Below are 19,101 nucleotides of genomic sequence, written 5' to 3' on the forward strand. Positions count from 1 at the left end.
ACTTGATCGTATGCGACCGGCCGACCGGATGTAATGTTTTTTAATGTTGTTCAAGCATGTCCGTGTGCGCGAGATGAGAAATAGGACTTTATTTGGTTTATTTTTGAATCAGAAAAAGTCTATAAAAAAAAAAAAAAAAAAAAAATTTCTCTTTAGAAATGCAAGTAACAAAGTAATAAAAATATAATGTTTTATGTTGTCACATTCCCTCCAATATTTTTAGCGGCCTTAGTTTCTAGTATTCATTCATTCATTTAACCACGGAGAACTGATTTGCACTTTTTTATTTCGGACACAGCAAGAACAGCTTCTCTCCCATAGTGCACGTCAGAACTGAAAATCCTGTGCGACTACCAAAAGGAGGCATATTACGACAGTCGTGTCCAAAATGAGTGTGGAGTGTAAAGGCGGCTTTAGGCATAAAAGGTTGGGAACCACTCCTATACAGCATGAATGTGAGTAGCAACAATGGAACTACATCTGACATTTTTTCATGATGATGTGACCTACCTGCATCATTTGCGTTGCTCCCATTCATGAATTCTTTTGCTGTGCATCATGGGATGGCGTTGTGTCCAGCTGATGCACGTTCCAGAATGTCACTGGAAGTAGTAGGTCATCCAGGTACTTCTTGCTCACTGTTTTTTTATTCTATGAATTCAGACATACAACTTTGCTTGCATACTGTTTTAGAAAACTACATACTGTAGAATGAAAGTATGCAATTTTGGACACAGTCTGTGTTTTATTCCAATTGACCTGTTTTTACACTCACAGGATTTGCTTGATAATGAGTGAACAATGATGATTAAGGCTCATTTCCATGTATTAAAATCATATTAACCAGCTATGCTTAGTTACAGTATATCCAGATTTTCCTTCTGTTACCTTTACTTAAACGTTGACTCAAAATGAATCATTAAATATGGATAAATGCATGAACATGGCATGATTATTACTACATGGTCTTTACAGCAAAACAAAAACCTGCACCTAAAATCACATCACAACATAAAGATTCTCACACATCAAAGGCTAAACTGAAATGATAAAACTGAGCAAGTCTGTCAAAACCGAGCGACAGAAGGAGGACTGTTCATTCTTCAGCATGAACGCCAAATAATACTGCTACTATCAACATAACATGGAGAGACTGCTAATTAGCCAGATATGCATGCTGCATAGCACATAGCGAAGATAACTACATCATTATGGCACCAAATATCGCTTTCTCTTTCATAAAACCGCTGTGACTGAACAATACACAATACTCCAGTCCAGACGGCAGTGATCGGTCAAAGAGGGGGTCAGAATCACACCACTGGAGAACTGCTAAGACACATTAGCTGCTTTTACTACATCATTTAACACGAGCCATTTATCTCTCAAGCTGTCTGGAGTTGTTTTGCTGGTGTAAGAATGATAACTTTAGAGGGTAAGTTGTTAGAGCGCTTGACCCTATTTATGGATTTGAGTTGTTTGAGTTTTATAGGCCCCTGGGGATCGAGCACAGGCCTTTTTTGTGTTCTCTCATGTCTTTTCCTTTTAGTTCACAGAATGAAATGGCAAAGGGAGCCATGTTCAAGGCAAGACACTGCAGGCAAAACAGCCTTTTTTCTATGTATCATGTCAATTTGCCAGATTTTTTGGATGCTAAAAAACGGGTTTAATATATGTATTAGTTCTTTTCAGTCTATAATGAAAACATAAACAAAACATGAATATAACAAAATAATAAACATAATGAAAATACATTTTTAAATGTTTCACATATCACACTATCAATATATGTCAGATAATGCAAATTTATAATCAGCAAATCCCATGGCAGCAACTCAATGCATTTAGGCATGTAGACCTGGAGACAATCTGCTGCAGTTTAAAGCAAGCAACAAAATGGGAAAGTTGATTTAAGTAACTTTGAACTTGGCATTGTTGTTGGTAAAAATACACAATTTGCACAGACTCACCAAAATTGCACAGAGGATAGAAGATTGGGAAAAAAGTTACCTGACTGATGAGTCTCAATTTCTGCTCCAACAGTCAGATGTTAGGGCTAGAATTTGGCATTAAGAGCATGAAAGCATGGATCCATCCTGCCTTGTAACAATGGTTCAGACTGGTGTTGGTGGTGTAATTGTGTGAGGCATATTTTCTTGGCACACTTTGAACATCAGTAACAGAGCATTTGCATCATGAATGTGCAGCTGACAAATCTGCAGCAACTCTGCAGCAACTGCATAATGCTATCATGTCAATATGAACCGAAATTTATGAGGAATATTTCCAGTACCTTGTTGAATCTATGCTAAGGTTTAAGGCAGTTCTGAAGGCAAAAGGAGTCCAACCTGGTACTAGTACCTAATAAAGTGGGCGGTGATTGAAAAATAAATTACACTTATTTTTAAGGTTGTTTTCTCAAATTTTTTCTTTTGTTTTTCATCATAAATCTACACTAGCACAATCGCCTCGCAGCAAGAAGGTCACTGGTTCGATCCCAGCTGGGTCAGTTTGCATGTTCTCCCTATGCTCGCATGGATTTCCTCCGGGTGCTCTGGTTTCCCCTACAGTCCAAAGACATATGGTATACTGTAGGTGAATTGGGTAGGCTAAACTGTCCGCAGTGTATGTGTCTGAATGGTTGTGTGTGTGGATGTTTCCCAGTGATGGGTTGCGGCTGCAAGGGCATCCGCTGAGTAAAAGCATATCCTGGATAAGTTGGCGCTTTCATTCCGCTGTGCTGACCCCAGATTAATAAAGGGACTAAGCCTAAAATAAAATGAATCAATGCATCTACACTTCAGCAGCACTTACACAAAACTTTGTTAAAATATATCTTTTAAATTTTTGTAATTAGAATTATACTATTCATCTATAACATTTACACAAATTTATTCAATATTTATTCATACAAAAGTTAGTTGTTGTTCTGGCTGTTTTCATCATTCTCTGAATTAAGTATTATAGAAAAATTATAAAACAATATTCCTAACATCTAAAAATAATTGATGTATAAAAATAAATAGTAATAAAAAAATTAAAATTTTTGAACCTGACTTCATCCCAACACAGGACCATTGTGAAATTTACCCTGGTATACATTTCTGGAGCGCGCAAATTATCTAGCCAGAGCTAAGTATGGCTACATTTCATCTTTAAAACAAATACTATTGGGTTGTATGACGCGGCTAAAAACTTCTGTTTATTATTGTGCTACCAGCTGACCGCTTACAACTGTGAGGACGACTTTTCCACTGTTAACAATTTGCCCAGTAGCTCGATGTACATCACCGTACTTGAGGAGTTGACTGTGATAACAGGGTTTGAATTGGCAAAGAACTGTTCCAGAAAGCGAGTAAAACATAAAGAAAAAAAATAAAACAAACAAGAAAATAACGGAGCAAGAATGTGATTAGATCTAAAACATTGGGTATAAATCAGGCGGTCGCAATGGCTTTTCATTTCTGTATCGGTTGTGTTTAGGGAAGGTGTGTGGGGGACTCTGTTGGTCAATGAGTTGTCAGTGGCCTCTAGTGGATTTATGCGAGAAGAGCAGGTGCAAATGGCACTGGCGAGAGAGATTTGAGATCTCAAAAAGTGTACACAGTGACCACTGGTCAATTCGCAAAAAACAAAAACTGCAAAAAAACCCAACCTTGGGACATTTTTTGCGCTGTCCAGAAATGTATACAGGGGTACATATCAATAGTGAGCCTGGGTTGCTTTATCCAATTTTAAAAAAATTTGCACATGTATCAAAACACTGCCTAATTTACATAATTAAACATAACACAGTAGCCAAGCTGTAATATACAAAAATAAGTTTGCATTTCTCTCTGGAACCAATAAACTGGGGCAATGCAGCAATGACTATATATACTTAGTATTTATTTATTTATTTTTTATGATTATTATTATTTTACCTTATTAACTTAGTGTAAGATCATGGGTGCTTCATATTTGCATTTCTTTGGGAAAGACCGAAAATGGAGAGCTGTCATAATAATGTCTACTTAATTCCCCTTTTTAATGTGCGTTGTCGAAAGAAGTTTTAATCTTTCCTCTGAGTTAGTCAGACAATGCTGTGAATGGAGACAAACAGTGCACCGTTGTGTGATTGTGTTGGTGTAGTCTTGCTAATAACGCTTTTGTCACATCCTCCATACCATTAAGCTGTCTGTATGTTATTGAGGCAAGTAATGATCCAGTATCAATAACAGCATCTTCTCAGGGGAGACAACAGGGGATGGTGGCTTCTCTGCAAAAGTTAAATGAGAAAATAATTAATACAACACATATTATGAAGAGCATTAGACTGCACAGTGAGGGGGAGACCTTTTTTTTGTGCTGTCACAACTTATTTAGCATGGACACCAGTGGAAAAGGGTTCAGATTCTCTTTTGCCTCATGCTCATTGTGTTCCTATCATAATCATGAAATGTGGTCTGAGTTTGAAAAGGGTAACGAAAATAGGAGGAATGTCTTGTGAGAGATTAATTTTTTTAGATGGAGAAAATACCAGCCGTGGATAAAAACCAAATCGTCCCTGGTGAAAAATAAGTACACTTGAGTATAATTTAAAAAAAATAATTTTATTATGGAAGGAATACATTTGGGAGTAAACTGAAAGTACTGCTTCAGCAGACAAGCCTTTCCATGTTAGGAGCAATTAAATGTACATTAATTTAATGAAGATCAAATTGTGTGTGGTGCTTTGTTGATTTTAAAGAACTTAACAGAAACTTAAATCGCACACTCACATTTTGCTATCCGAACTGTGCACAGGTTTGTTACCTGGTTTGTTTGAGAAGTGTGAGTGCTCTGAATCGGGCTCAGGCACGGTTTAGTTGGCCGGCCCGGGCCTGGTTGGAAGAGGTGTGCCAGAGCGTGGTTCACTTGAGCTTTGGCGTGGTACGGTTGTAGTGTGGGTGCAAAGCACGCCTGAGTCCCAAACTGAAGATGAGACGGGCCTATTAAAAGACTGCTTCATATGGATTTATTAATCATTTTTTCTGTGCAAAAAATGCAAACTGTGATAGTTTAATAAAGACACAAACCTCTTGCTGCATGACAGCTGCACCTTCAGCAAACCTCCTAATACCAGCAGCACAAGAACTTTTATTTATGAGCATTAAAAGTCACTGATCTGTTCGGCGAAATATTTGACTGTCACTGCCTGTCAAAAAGCTAAAATAATACAGCTAAAGAAATTTACACTGTTAAAACCAGTGTGACCAGTGCATCCTTAATTACGTTCTGGCTCAGATGCAATGTGAGTCCAGGCCGTTAAAACCAGGGGGAGGGAGGACAAGCATGCTTCAAAACGTTTCAAGGCAACTGTCCATAGTGTGGACCTTTAGCCTATTTGTTAGAGTAACTGACGCCAATGCGGAAAGTCGCCGGTTCGATCCTAGCTCGAAGCGGGTTGGGTGGTGTAGGAGTTGTGGGCTACACATGCTTATAAGCAGTAATTCTTGAGTGCTTTAGTTTGTTGCTACAATGCTTTAACATATGAGAAATATGTTTTAACACATTGATAACATTAAGTAGCATTTTACTAGCTTTTGTTTACAAGGCTAAGGCTGCATCCAAAATCCCCTACTACTCAGTAGGTACTACATCTTTTAACAACCATTAGAAAAGTACATTCTATATGACATGAATGTGAGATATGAATCATAAGATGTTGTACATCTGCCATTTGTCATGATCACGTGACTTACCCACGTCAGTTGCATCGCTTCACTCCCATTCATGAACTTTCTCATGAGGTATCATTGCATAGCATAGCATCCATTGGATATGCACATCTGTATCTTACTAGGTCATCCGGGTACTTATTGAATACTGTTTTCGAATTCTATGAATTCAGACATGCTACTTGGCTCACTTTTTAAAAAAATACTATATATGGAAGTAAGTTGGATGCTTACATGTCTTAGCACACTGCAAGAATGAATTACAATGTTCAATGTTGCTACTTTGCTTAGAATGACACATTTCCAACATGTTTTTAAACAACAATATGTTTGATTGCATTGCTGTCTTGAATACTCGATTCTGATTGGTCAGTCATGACATTCCAAGGTGAATCATCTTGATCCTCAGTAAATATGCTCACATCCATTTATGCTAGCTGTCACATAGCTATTTTTGACTGTTCTTATTCATCTTGTGGCTGAATTATAGGTAGGTAAGAGTATGCTCCATTCAGCCATGTCAGTCGGCTTTACATTTAATTAAATAATCTCTGAACTATTATGGCTGGGAGCAATGTTTTGTGTCTATTTTTTTTTTTTTTTTTTACATTGGAAAATAGGTGGCCCGGGCAGATTAAGCCGATGGTCAATGATTGAGCTTCATCTAGTCATTGGTCAGCATTGGTCTAGCTAGTAGGTTTAATGTGTTCCACATATCGCCTAACTTCAGATTAATGTCAGATCAAAACAGAATCAGTGTCAGTGGGAAAAAAACCCTCAGAACACTGATTTTGCACATTTATTTATTTTTTTTTTAGATGGAGGTGATTGTATGAAAGTGTTTAGTGCAAAAAATTGTGCAATTGTCATTTAAAGTATCAGAAAGATGATAGAGAGTGTGTTTTCTACAAGTGTTTGTTAAGCCCACTTACCTGTGTGAGGCACACTCTGAATTGCATAATGTTTTGAGGTTGCTGTGTGGTGTCAATGAGAAAATAGAAAACTGGCCCTTTCTAGTGCTAATAGACATGTTCTCTCACACAGATGCAGAATGCACACTCTCGGATCTGTTGACTGTTGTTAGGTTATGTGTCTTCATGTGCAGGTGTTTAATCCAGACGAGACCGGGAGCCTGTGCCATGAAGCTGGATTGGCTGGCTAGCACATAAGTTTCACTTTAGTTTGCATCAATCTTGGGTTTTAGGTAACATGAAGGCAGCGTGACTTTAATTACTCTTTGTTGCCATGGTATTATGGAGCAGCTGAGCTGAGATATCTTCATGGTTACTAAAGCCTAAAACCGATGCAAACTAAACTGAAACTTAACTTTACCATGGTGTACCTGATGCAGCAGACTGTTGGTTTCAACATGCACATGTTCTTTGGCATCAACTTAGTCTATCCTGACCTTAACAACTGGGATAAAGTACCACAGGGGTGTCCAAACTTGGTCCTGGAGGGCCAATGTCAGATTTTAGCTCCAACTTGGCTCAACACACCTGCATGGATGTTTCTAGAAAGTCTAGTAAGAGTTTGATTAGCTAGCCGAGGTGTGTTTGATTGGAGTTTTAATTAACTTTACAGGACACCGGCCCTCCAGGACAATGCTTGGACACCCCTGAAGTACAACAAGGTGATTGTTTTGGCAGAAAAATGACCTTTAGTCTTATACACCCGCTTCATGTCGTGCTGCCGATAAGACTGAATTTCTGCGATAACAATCTAAGGTTAGAGATAGGCTACATAGCAAGTACATTTGAAGGTCCTGGGTGGATGTTGCTGATGTCGTTTGAAATTTCTGACACTTTGAGTGAAAATCTATGGTATTTTCTATAGTTTAATCATCCACTTGAGCAAAAATACTTACGTCTGATTAGTTAGAAAAAAACGTAGCACATCAAGTCAGAACTTCTTGAAGATCTGATGCAAACATGATGTTTGTAGCTTAAAAACTCTTTATGAAGATTCTGTTTAAAACAACATAGGCTTATTCTGAAAATGTAGCCCTATATATGTAGCCCTATATACGCAAGTACGTATGGCTGCATTTTGTCTTTAAAATGAACACTACAAGGCTGTATGATGTCATTCCTTTTTGTGCTTACCAGCTGAACGCTTACCTCCATCTGGAAGGCTTTTTCACTGTTACCAGTTTGTCCAGTGGCTCACCATGTATGTTGGTGGGTTGAGATGCAGAAAGGAGTTGTCCATGACAACAAGGTTTGATCAGTGCTTTTGAAAACAATATTGGTTGGGTTTAGGGAAGGAGGAGGGTGGGTCAGTTGATTGGTCAGTCATTCAGTCAGTCAGTCGACAGTGGCCTCTGGTGGATTTATGTGAGAACAGCAGGTGTGACTGGCACTCGTAAGAGAAATATGAGATCTTTCAAAAATATACACAGCGGCCTCTCAAAAATGGCAAAAAACCTACCCCCTGGGACGTATTTCGTGCACTCCAGAAATGTATATAGCAGTTTGTTTTCAGAATGATCCTGGATTGGTTTAAAACTATAGGTGGGCATAGATATATATTTTTTTTAAATCTAGATTAATCTAACTGTAATCTTGAAATTAATTTAAATTAACATGGCTCATTTGAATTCTGCCGAAAGCATTCAGAATATGTGTTCTACCCACAAAATGACTGAAAGTTATACCCCGTTTTCAATGAGTGGTATGGTACGGTTTGTTACGCTTTTATGGCCGTTTCCACTGTCAAAAGGCGTACTGAACCAAACTGTTCCATACGACTTTTTTGACACCCTTTTGAAAGAGTACCAAACACAAGAATGGATACCAAAAAGTGGAGCTACATGCGCAGATGAATGCTGATTGGTTACAGAGATACATTACAAGATAACCCGAGCTCAAACAAACCTTGTCGTTGTCTTGATGTACAGACACAAAGACAAGAAGAACAAAATCTGTCATGTCCTGTCGTTGTTTTACGAGGTCGACTAAAAGCGTGAGTGGATTTCACTTTCTTCTGGGAGCTCGCATCCGCGTCTATATTTGATATAACAAACTTCTTAAGCTGATGATAATAATGTGCGCGTGATTTTTGAAGTGTCTCCATCTTCTGATCAATAGAATAACAAACGTGAACAAACAAAGGAGAAGCTCAACAAAACACAGGAGCAAATTGTTTTAGCAACTTGAATCACGAACAAACTGCCATGTTTATCATCGCCTTTTGGACTATTATGAACTCGAAGTGACAGAATTACTCTTTAACAGAGGTTACATTTGATGGTAAAGATTACAGACACAAATTAGAGGTTTACACTGACTGTGGCCTATGTTGCATGTTGGTTTTTAACCTGAATAAGGACTACATGTATGTTGTGTGTAGTTTTTCTGTAATTGGTAACATTCATTATATGGAAGTTATTCATTTTCAATGAGAGCCGGCGGCAATAAGTGCAGAGGACCAGCCCGGTGCGTCTTCACCGGTGTAAGCGTCGAGGAGAGTTGAAATCAAGTCAACTTTATGGTAATGAGCGATGATGCAGTTTAGTGGGAAGCAATCCGAATGAAGAAGTCCACCTCTTGAAAATAGTTCAGAGAACACAGACCTGTGAACTTTGGTTCCAACCACAGTTGTTCCCCAGGGTTTGATAATTGCGGTCGCCGGTTTTTCAATTATTTACAATGTTTTCTTACAGAAACATACATTAAGTAAGTTACAGGCAATTTACTTGTGTGCATTCGGACGCTCTCACTGCTTTCAGTGGTCAAATTAAGTGTCTGTATTAAACTATTACTGTCATGTTGGACTTTTCGCCATATTTTCTGACAAGATCCACACACGCGAATGTCAGTAAAGGACTGCACACACACATACACCGCAAAATGCGGAAGTTATTCAATTCCATAACACTCTTACCAGTCCTTTATCCTTATTTGCGTCTAATACTCCAGTTTGTCACGGCGGCATGAATGAAATGTTCATGAGTGAATGTGAAACTGCCGAACTGCAGTTAAGGTTAACCCAAAATTACAGGAAACACTTACATGAAAGCACTTCATGTAAACACCTTAATTATGTTATTGTCTATTAAGGCAAATAACTAGATTACAGATGCCCATGTAAGCATAGGCAGAAGTGTCTTCGAAGTAAGTGAAAGATCCAGAAGGGCATCCTGCTGATTTGATTCAGAAGGGCACTTTTTTGTTAGATGGCTCACCAGTTTGACTTTCATTTACTGTCATTCATTTTAAAATGCACCTGGTCCATTTCATTTATATATGTTTTATTCAAATGTATAAACTCTACAGGTGCCTGATTGTTAGATGTGGAGCTAATATTAATCAGATTCGCTCTGTGAACTGCATCCATGTTAGCATGTCACTATGATGTGGTAATTTCACAGTAGGAATACACACAGGTTCGAAGACTCATTCTCACCACCAGGGCCGGCCCGTGGCATAGGCAGTATAGGCAAATGCTAAGGGCGCTGTACATCCAGGGGGCGCCAGAAATGAGCGGTGGTTAAGTTGGTTTTGTTTTCAATATTCCTGACACACATTCACTGATAGATGGCAATAACTCAAAAACCTCTTACCCTAAAAAGATCTAAAGTGTGTTTCCTACAAAAAGACAAAGCTGGTTATGTTTCACAACTGTAGTTTTCTTTTTTTTTTTTTTCTCGATATTACGAGCACTGCTCCGTTTAGCCTGGGATATGCATTTAGCCGGGAGAGCTGAGCTCGCGCACCGTCAGAAAAGTGCTTATTTTTTATTTATTTATTTTATTTTATTTTTTGCTCTATCCTGCGTGTTTTATTTTAAACACAATTAATTTTCTCTTAAATGAGCACAACAGTTACTAAAATAGTTGAATGCTTCATTCATTTATTCATTATACATCTGTGCATTCTTACATTAACACCTCTGTTATCAAACAAAACACAATGAGAGATTCATTTGCTGCTCTTCACTAAATAACTATAGTAACTTTAATCAATATGCAAATACAATTAAAAGTTTAATAGATTTTATAGCTTAATTTAATTTCTGTATGGGCCATTGATTTTAATAGGGTAAACCTTATATTTTATTGTCAATATTTTCTATTGTTTGCTATGTATTCTATCATTTAAAGCTATTTGTTGTCCCATATTTTAACATCCCAACATTGATAGATATGACATAACATTGCTAATCATTAAATAGCTATAGTGCTATCTGTTAGTTTTAACGTCAGCTAATGTTATGGAAGGGCATAGATGTTTTGGAAAATAGTAATATTAATGTAACTACCCCATCATTCCTTCCTCAAGCAAATGTGTAAATGTTAGATCTATTCAGCAATAATGTTAATTGCATTGGCATATTTTTCTGACATTTTCCCAGCTTGTAGTAGTCGATCAAAAAGCTGTTTAGTTTCTTATGACTTTACACTAGCAGTGGAATTTACTGCGATGTGACGAGGCCCCACCTGAAATCTTGCCTAGGGCGCCAAATTGGTTAGGGCCGGGCCTGCTCACCACCTACAGTAAAATTCAACCAGGTATACATCTGCACTAAAACATCAAGGTAAAAGTCATCATAGCTTAGAAAAGACCCAGCTCCCAACCCAACTTTGAGAATAGATTAATTCAAGTGTCTTTATACAGCGCGTTAACGCCGATAACGGCCCACCACTATTTAAAACGTGTTTCAAGAAGCAGCATGTGAAAACTTCACAACAACAGATCAAACCAGGACTGCAAGAGTCATTTTTTAAACAGTAATCACTGATTGCATAAACTAAATGTCGAACTAAAATAATATAGTATAATGAACCATTACAATGGCTTTAATCTATAGACTTCACAAGAATGCGTTAGCTAAACGTCTCTTATTTGAAGTCTAGATACAGTGTAGACTGTCCAGATACCTACAAAAAAGAAACATTATCTGTGTTTGTTTCTTGACAAGTGTCTTTCTGGTAAACAGCAGCCTATTGTTTGCAATGTATTTCCAGCGAAAAGATCTCATGGCAATTACTTTCTTTTCATCTCCCCCAGGAGATTTCTTTTTTCAAGAGCGTGTTTGTGCCTCTCAACGTTGATTATGTCATAGCTGAAATTAACTAATGTTTAACGAGCAAAATATGCAGAGATACAATCCAGTCTGAAGTACTAACACATCATCTTATGGAAAAAAGACAGTCATTAACTCAGCAGGTTCAGTGTGATTGTTCCTACGCAGCACTATACAGTTACACCAATGACACACACACACACACAGATATACACCATTTACTGTATTACTTCAGCATCATGACTCAGTGTTATGTCAGAAAACTAGACTTTGACAATATAATACAGCTCATGCGGCTGTTCGCCAGAAAAATCCCACTGAGTTCCAATGTAAAGATGAATTACATGCACAAATATGAAGTTGTAGCACCCTGGAGGTGTTTAAAAAGGCCTGCCTGCAGGTTCTTTACCAGGCTGTTAGTTTTCTGTTTCAATATTTTCACCATCCTCTTCTGGGTTTCAGTATTTATTTTCTCCCGACAGCCTCTCTCATGCTAGAGCTGCAGGTATCAAGCATCTCAATATTTCACACTAAAGTTTATTTTTATAACTTCTCTATTGAAAAGATCAGCTTAGGCCAAAATAAATGATTGTGCAGCTGCAAACTTTACCAGGTAAGAAAGTTTTTAAAGTCTATTCACTCTGAATTTGAGACTAATGCAACCCAAAAGGTCTGTACACAAAAACATTCCTCTGCCTCATCTATAGTACCAAAAACAAATCATTTATATAGTACCTCTGCAGCTGTCACAATGACTGCATTATCACCCGGGAATAAGCATGTTTACTGCATTAGTGGATTTCACTGCCCTTGTTTTGTGCACACGCCAGCTGCATCTTTAATGCCTGGATATTAAAACACAAGGTAGAGCGATTTTAATATGCAGCTTAGTTCACTTCAGAAGAAATGTCTGTCATAATTTACTCATGCTTATGTTGTTCCAGACCCATTTGATTATCAATCATCTTAAGAACAAAAATATACATATTCTTAAGGAGATTTGAGAGATTTCGGTTTGCTTGAATCAGTTTTCTATTCATTCTGATGACTTTTTTCATATGTGATTTCATAAAGCAATCACGTCTCTTCAGAAAACTTGGATTAAACAGATCGATTTATATGGATTTATTTTTTGATCTCTGCACAAATGTTTTGAAGGTTTGGGTGAATAGTCTATGGGTCTAAAAACAGAAGTCTCTCAGAACTCACCTGCGTTTTTATTTATTGGAGGATCATTCCTGATCAGAGAGAGAAAAAAAAAAGTAATCCAATGTAAACAGATACATAGACATTAACAAAATCACTCACAATCTCAGATCTTTTTTCCATATCTATCTTTTCTAAGGAGGTGTAAGGAGTTCACACTTACAGATATTTAAATGAACAGAATTTGCAAACTTGGTGTTTTGTCCAAGGGAAGGGCTCTGAGCTCAGAAAGACACCCTAACCTTTGTTAATCCTTTTGTGGGGAAAGAGAGAGAGACATCAGAGCACTGTGTCTGGTAGCGATGGCCAATTTGCAAACATTTATTTTTTACCAAATGTTCTAACTGCTCAAACCAGTTCACCAGATAGAACTGAATCATTTATAATGGTTTGCAGCTCCAATAAGCACTCATGTTATTCAGTTACCAGAACAGTAGATCAGTAAAGGGACACTGAAAGGCACAAGAAAATGGAGATATGACATGCTTGGTTATTTATAAGGGTTAGTCTTAAACTGATTGCATAATAGAATGATTGTCATCAATGAATTAGCCTTGTCAAAACATCTGTGCTTGCTTCTTTCCGAAATTCCACACAAACAGGAATTTTCAAAAGTACACTTTTTTTTCTATGCTTTCATCGTTTGTCCACATGAAAACTGAGTGTTAGGTAACTAAAACCAAAACTTCTGAAAGCTCCAGGTACAGTGTGGTCATGTGGACATTAAACCTGAATTTTTGCCTCATGATGTCAGTGTGCGTGTTCTTTTCTCCTTTCTGTTTGGCCAACAAGACTTGTTTAGTTTGTTTGCTTGTAAGACTTTTTTAATCCCAAAGGGAAATTCACGTCTCAGCAGAGCTCTCAATTCTAAAAATAGATCAAATAAGTTACATACAGTTAAAGTCAGAATTATTAGCCCCTCTTTGAATTTTGTTTTTCTTTTTTAAATATTTATTTAATGATGTTTAACAGAGCAAGACAATTTTTCACAGTATGTCTGATAATATATGTTTTAGTCTTATTTGTTTTATTTTGGTAAAAAAAAAATTAAACACCAATTTAAGGACAAAATTATTAGCCCCATTAAGCAATAATTATTATTTTTTTTTTTTTTTTGATAGTCCACAGAAGAAACCATTGTTATACAATGATTTATTTAAATACATAACCTGCCTAGCTAACCTAAATAACCTATTTAAGCCTTTAAATGTCACTTTAGGCTTTATAGAAGTGTCTTGAAAAATATCTAGTCAAATATTATTTACTGTCATCATGGTAAAGATAAAATAATTTGGTTATTAGAAATGAGTTATTAAAACTATTATGTTTAAAGATTAAAAAATGAAATCTCTGTAAAAAAAAAAAAAAAAAAAATCTTCTCTCCGTTGTACAGAAATTGTGGAAAAAATAAACAGGGGCTAATAATTCAAGGTGGCTAATAATTCTGACTTCAACTGTAGCCTATATATAAAAACAATGATTAAAAAATACATTCATACTGTACACCTATAGGTTCCAACAACGAGTAGACACTTGTCCATATCAAATAACTATTATAATTCAGCATAATTCACCTAGTATAATTTTGGTTATACAATTTGATCACTGTTGGTAAAAATTAGTTTACATCAATCAAGGAAAACGTGAATGTGGCAGATTCCATGCGTTCACGGCAAATGCACCGTGGGGCGATAATCTGCATCCGTTCTCATGTTTGCATTGACCTGTATATGCAATTTGCTTATGAAAATACTGTGGAACTGATTTCCTTGTTTGGCGTGAACCCAGAATAAAAGTGTCATTATCACCCCCTGTTGGTTCAGCGTGCCCTTAACATGCATCACAGTGCGTTTTTGTATTTTATTATTACTTTTATTTTATTATTTTTTTACTAAATCAGTAAATCCTGTTTATAAAAAACACTTGTGGACATGCAGACATGGCCTAAAAGATCACTAAAAAAGCTCATATTAACCATTGTATTAATCTTTAAATTGGTCAATGATAGGAGAAATTTGGATATTTGGTGGCTTAAAATGCTTCAGTGTTTACTCGGTTCTAATGAGTGTTTTTTTTTTTTTTTTTTTTTTTTTTTGAGTTGCATTACTGTTGCATTTCTATCACCACAAACAAATCTAGTCATTCTCCTCTGACTTCTGGCATCAACAAAACTTTTTTAGACCATTTTTTGTCTACCTTGAATATGATTGTGTTTGAAAATGACAGTAGATTAGCAGATTCTGAAACACTCAGACTAGCCTGTCTGATATTAACAACCATGCCATGTTCAAAGTCACTCAAAATCTACAAAAGCATTATCAAGCAGCTAAATATATAAACCTAACAAGACTGTATGGATGTAAAGTTTCAGAACTCTAAATGAAAATAAGGAACATTAAAAATAGTGTAATAGTGACATTTTATAAAACTACATAGCTTTGCTTTTGATAAACTGTGTAGTAATATTTATTCAGGGATTGCATTTACAGTTTCACAACATCGCTGTTATTTTGTGCATGTACAAGGAGAAAAATGTACATCTGTGTCTGTGTGGTGTTTTTTTAATGTCTATGCACTTTTTATTAACCAACTTTCAAAGGAGACAAGGGTTTTTTTAGGAGTTGTGTAAATACAAGCAGCTTGACACACATTGCTGCTGTTCTGGGGTTGTTTAACATGCAGCGCCAGTGAAACGCCTTAAGTTCCTGCAGCATGTTGGATTGTGCAGTAGCAGCAGTGGCTTGAGAAATGTTATCAGAAATTCTTTTCCCATTGGTTGTTTCCTTTGTTACAAAATTCAACACACACACACACACACACACACACACACACACACACATATATATATATATATATATATATATATATATATATATATATATATATATATAGAGAGAGAGAGAGAGAGAGAGAGAGAGAGAGAGACAGATAGATAGATAGATAGATAGATAGATAGATAGATAGATAGATAGATAGATAGATAGATAGATAGATAGATAGATAGATAGATAGATAGATAGATAGATAAAATCAGCTTTTTTCAATTTTGTACTTGTTTACTACTTTATGCTGAAAACATTTTTTTTTACATGGCTATCTATTCTCACTTCACTATTATCACTTATCCATCCATAAACTTGCCTATCCATCTGTCTGTCCAACTGTTCATCCATTCATCCATCCATCCATCCATCCATAAACTGGTCTATTTATCTATCCATCTGTCTGTCTGTCCATCTATTTATCTATCATCCATCCATCCAAACTTGTCTGTCTATACATTCATCTGTTTATTTATCTATAAACTGGTCTATTCATCTATCTATCCATCCATCTATTCATCCATCTGTATATTTTTGCACAAAAACAATGCTGAAGTCAAATATTCTTTCATCTTTCTGTCTGTTCTTTACCATTTATTCATCCATCCATCAAATGTATACCAATTTGTCTGTTTATCTGTCTGTTTATCTATAAACTGTTCCATCCGTCCATCCCATCCATCCATATTTGGATAAAAACAGTGCTGAAATCAAATATTTTTCCATCTGGCTGTCTGTTCTTTACCATTCATTCATCCATCCATCAAATTGCCTATCTATCCATTCATATTTTCATCTATACACACATCCATGCATCCATCCATCCATCCATTTATCCATATGGATTTGACCAAAAACAATGCTAAAGTCAAATATTAATTCATTTATCTCTCTGTTCTTTTCATTAATCCACTCATCAAATGAATATCCATTTGTCTGTTTATCAATAAACATGGAATTTATCTATCATCCATCCATCAATAAACTTGTATATCTATACATTCATCTGGCTATTTATCCATAAACTCATCCATACATCCATCCATCCATGCATCCATTCATCCATTCATCCACACATCCATCCATTTATATTTGGATAAAAAACAGTGCTGAAATCAAATATTCTCCCATGTGGCTTTCTATTTTTTACCATTCATTCAACCATCCATAAAATTGTCCATTCATCTATCCATTCGTCTGTTTATCTATATACATCCATCCACCCACCAACTCATAGCCGTGTCTATTTATACATCCTTCTGTCTATTTATCAATAAACTATCTATCTATCTATCGATCGATCGATCGATCGATCGATCGATCGATCGATCGGTCTGTCTGTCTGTCTGTCTGTCTGTCTGTCTGTCTGTCTGTCTGTCTGTCTGTCTGTCTGTCTGTCTGTCTGTCTGTGTCTGTCTGTCTGTCTGTCTGTCTGTCAATGCTGAAATCCATTCCTCCCTCCGTCCATCCATCCATCCATCCATCCATCCATCCATCATCTTATCTATCCATCTGTCTGTTCATTAATCCGTTTATCCATAAACATTTCTATCCAACTAGACTTGTGCGTCTGTTTATCTATAAGCTTGTCTATCCGTCAGTCCTTCAATCTATCTGTCTGTATGTCTGCCTTTCTGTCTGTCTGTCTGCAGTCTGTCTAATGGACAGATGGCTAGATGAATAGACACCCACAGTATGTTTAATATCCTCCATCCACCAGGCCGATTCGTTTCATATTTCAGATGGCAGCAGAACACTCTCCTTGCAACTCTCAGTCTCAGAGAATAAATCAAGAGTGATTCTGCTCTTCCTCTGCTAGTGCTGTAAATCCCCCTTCTAACGGCACATTTCTCCCCTTTGATGGATGAGGCCAGGGGGTCTGTTGATTGCCCACGTAACTGGAGCTCGGGCTGGAGACTTTGGAGAGAGTCAGGCAGCTAAGAAATAGAGAGACGCATAATTTTAGACTCTTTTGAGATCCTTATTTGCACACAGAGTGGAGAAGACTGGGAGGTACAAACGGATGATAAATAAAGGAGGCGCAGAGATCCACACATCAGACGTACAGAGCGGCTCATGATGAATTGTGGGTTGAGCAAAATGTGTTGACAAAGGTTAATGATCAGAATGCACTTCTCTGACAAGGTGAAAATGTTGTATTGTCATCGGGACTATTGATCAAATGCGTAATGCCTCACAGACAGCTGACGACCTGTCTTGGTGTCCTTTGTGTAAGTAATGCGTCTTAAAATCTTGGCTTATACCCAAAGGGTTGCGGGTTCAAAATGCAATATGGGTTTGGACTAACAGCCTTGTGCCCTTGAGCAAGCCACATAACCTCCAGTTTCTCCTAGAGGCCTGGAGTCATTCACTTTTTATGTGAGTGTGATTTTTGCAAATGTGACCGATTTCTTTTACATCCCTTCTATTTTATTTTTACCATGGTTCTGAAATCACATCATACCATTCTGATAATAACCACATTTTATTATTATTATTATTATTATTATTATTATTATTATTATTATTATTATTGTTATTATGATTATTATTATTATTATTAATAATAATATTTTTATAATTACTTTTTGGGGTTTTCACCTTTACTGAATAAGAAAGTAGAGAGTATTGACAGGAAAGCAGAGAGAGGGGAAGGATCGACATAGGACTGTGAGGTGGGAATCAAACCCGGGTTGCCGTGAGCAACGGAGTTCATGTGTCGAAGCACTAACCACTACACCACTGGTGCAAACATACATTTTAATAGAGGAAAAATCAAAAGAAATTCACACTCATACACTCCGGACAATTTAGCCTACCCAAATCACCTGTATCACTTGTCTTTGGACTGTGGGGGAAACCGGTGCACCTAGAGGAAATCCAAGCAAACGCAGAGAACATGCAAACTCCACACAGAAACGCCAACTGACCTCAAAGGCTCAAAGCGACCTTCTTGCTGTGAGGCGACAGCACTACCTACTGCTCCATTGCTTAGCACCCTGAAGAAAACTTATCATAATAAATGATCAAAGAAAAAAAAATAGATGTGGTTTATTTATTTATTTATTTTTTGCAACAATTTGTTTGAATTTCAATGTACACTCACCAGTCACCTTATTAGGTACAGCTGTCCACCTACTTGTTAACGCAAATTTCCAATGAGCCAATCACATGGCAGCAACTCAATGCATTTAGGTCTGTAGACATGATCAAGACAATCTGCTGCAGTTCAAACCAAGCATCAGAAGGGAAAGAAAGGTGATTTAAGGGACTTTGAACGAACGTGGCATGGTTGTCAGTGTCTAACGGGCTTGTCTGAGTATTTCAGAAACTGCTCATCTACGGGG

This window comes from Danio rerio, chromosome 3 (genome assembly GCF_049306965.1).
Source record: "Danio rerio strain Tuebingen ecotype United States chromosome 3, GRCz12tu, whole genome shotgun sequence".
Classification (NCBI taxonomy): Eukaryota; Metazoa; Chordata; class Actinopteri; order Cypriniformes; family Danionidae; genus Danio; species Danio rerio.